Genomic DNA, 2,879 nt, shown 5'->3' with positions numbered 1-2,879 from the left:
AAAAAAAAAAAAAAAAAAAAAAGGAAAAAAGAATAATATATATATATGTGTGTGTGTGTGTGTAGTTATTTATTATATGTTTGTGTTTAATTTGCATTTGAAACTCTTAGAGTTGATGACTTTTTTCTTTTGATTTTGATTTTCAAGTACTCTATATGTCTTTGAAAAAAGTATATATGTGTGTGTGTGTGTGGGGCGGGGGGGGGAGTGTTTAGTTATTTATTACGGAGTATATGTTTGTGCTTTGCATTTGAAACTCTTGTTTGATGATGTTAGAGAATGAATTTTTTCTGTTGATTTTGTTTTTCAAATACAAAGTATAACTCTTGTTGGTTGATGTTGAAGTTGATGAATTTTTTCTTTTGATTTTGATTTTCAAGCACTCTACAAGTCTTTGGAAAAAAAAGTGTGTGTTTTTAGTTATTTATTATTTGTGTTTGTGTTTTGCATTTTAAAGTAAATTTTTTGTTTGTTTGTTGGTGTTGAAGTTGAAAAAATTTAAAAACAAAATATTTGTGTGTATGTCTAGTTATATTATTTATGTCTGTTGTGATTATAGTTATCAGTATTTTGTTTGGGTAATAAGAAGGGAGGAACTCAAAGAAAAAAAAAGGTGGCAGAAGAGATTGAGCACATATTACACATGCAAGCAATTATATAGACTATACCATTGTCATGTGAATGTGCTTACTCTTGTTTTTGTCAGTTTATTTTTTCTTTTCCTTAGCTAAATATTGTTTGATCTGTCTAATTAATTGTTTGATCTGTCTTTCATTAGGTATTGCATGCCAAAAGTTCATGCCATTATAAACTCTTGTTTAATTTAGACGAACAACGAGAAAATAAATTAATTATGTATATATATAAATATAAAACATTGATGATATTTCAAAGATCAGAAGTCTGTAGCACTGTTGCCTAAGCCCTCCACCAATTTGGTATTAGCCTACTATTGTTGTAATTGATTTTAGGTGACATTAGTCTACTCAAATAAATGAAACTGTAAAATATGATAGGTATTATTTTTGTGTGGATTAAATGAAATAGTTGATGGTGTTGATGAGGAAGCATTTCTTTTCAATGAAGAAAGAAAATAGTTGAGAGTGTTGATTTGCTGTTTATATATACTAGGTTTTAAAACTTCTCCTCAAATTAGTTCTAATAAAAAAAAAGTTTGTTTAAAATAAGTGGTTATATTTGATACACTGGTGTTTATAATATATGATAATATATTGATTTTGATTTTGATTTTAGGTCGTGAATATACTTTTGATATACTTTATTCTATTTTGAGCTAGCTAGTTATCAAAATTATGAGTTTATTTTATTTTTATAATTCAATTGCTGCTAAGTTCATTTTGGCTGTAGGGCTATTCATTGTTTTCATATTCTTTTAATTATTGCATAGATGTGTTGGGTAACAGGATTCAATAGTGTCTTGTTGTTAGCTTTTTCTTGTATGTGTTTTGGAGTATTTTGTTAACATGCATTTGCTTTCTTTGTAGCATTTTATTTTTTCACCAATGATGTTTTTTTTTTATTTATTTAATGTCCTACATTTTCAGGTGGTTTACTTTTAATTGCAAGTATTTATAATACTTTCCCTGTAGTAAGATGATATTTGGTGGAAGTTTTAAAAAATGTGGATCTATGATATTTGGAACAATCTTAAGAGTTAATTTAAAGTACTTATGTGGCAGGATGTTATGTAGTGAAAATTTTACAAAAATATAGATATATGAGATATTTGGAACAATCTTAAAAGTTAATTTGAGGTATTTAAAAGATTTTTAAATGCATACCATGATATTTGGTGAAAGTTTTTACACAATATGAATATCTTGGATATTTAGAATAATCTTAAAAGTTCATTTAAAGAATTTAAAATACTTTTAGATGTGGTAGGATTATATATGGATGTTTGAAATATTTGGAACTATTTTAAGAATTTACAGACAAAGTGAAACATTTATTTATTTTTGAATCAAACACCAAAAATAGAAAAAAAATCCAAATCAAGCAATATGGGTTAAAATACTATATATAGTTGAAAAATTGAAACTTGAATAAACTCAAAGTTAATGGTAACATGTAAAATTATTAGGATAGAGGTGAAACAAGTCAAGTGAGGTTTGGTTTTAGCTGAACTCAAGTTGGATGAAAATCTCTTTTTCTATTAAATAAGTTTTAATTCTAGTCAAACTCAGTCAGACTAGTATCATGTTTTAATATAAAATAATTTTAGTCAAACACAATTTATTATTTATGTGTGTTTTGCATTTGATCCAAAGTATAACTATTGTTTGCTGATGTTGCCATTGATGAAGTTTTTTGCTTTTGATTTTCAGGTACTCAACATGTATTTGTAAAAAAAAAAAGAAAAAAAAGGTTTAATATTATTAAAATTATTTCTTTCATTTTTAAAGCTTATTTTGATGTTAAAATATGTTTATTAATCAATCACAGTTAGCTTTTTTGACAGAAATCATATATGCTGAGGCTGCACTTCCAAAATCTGTTCATCCAGTTATCTATTTGTTTGCACTGTACTTTACTTCTTTCTATATTGATGCCAAAATTTCAGATGAATTTTAGTTGTATGATTTACATTGATAAAGATGGACTTAAATTGCTTGCACAGTGTGCCTTTTGCTTCGCCTCGGGTGTATTTTTATGATATAGATGTTCAAAAATATTTTAATTATCCGTTTAAAAGCAAGCTAAATCTTTCCTTTTACAACTGTGTAATTAGGTGTGCTTAAAAAGCTCTGTATGTAGTCATTTTATCTATCCCTTTCAATATTACTAATTAAGATTGAGCTAGTTTTTGTTCAAGATATGACCACATTGACGAGGGGAAGATGTGATGAGAAGAAATT

General features: G+C 26.6%; 1 long non-coding RNA gene across 1 annotated transcript in view; it reads left to right on the top strand.

Annotated features, from left to right (window-relative positions):
- LOC116026296 overlaps nucleotides 1–2,655 on the top strand; it is a 4,142-nt gene extending 1,487 nt beyond the window's left edge. The window contains exon 2 of the long non-coding RNA XR_004099816.1: nucleotides 2,349–2,655. This is a non-coding gene — a long non-coding RNA (uncharacterized LOC116026296). The remainder of the gene's footprint in view (nucleotides 1–2,348) is intronic.
- The last annotated feature ends 224 nt before the right edge of the window (nucleotides 2,656–2,879 follow it).

The sequence above is a fragment of the Ipomoea triloba genome, chromosome 7 (assembly GCF_003576645.1).
Source record: "Ipomoea triloba cultivar NCNSP0323 chromosome 7, ASM357664v1".
NCBI lineage: Eukaryota > Viridiplantae > Streptophyta > Magnoliopsida > Solanales > Convolvulaceae > Ipomoea > Ipomoea triloba.
This window is presented reverse-complemented; position numbering and strand designations above follow the sequence as displayed.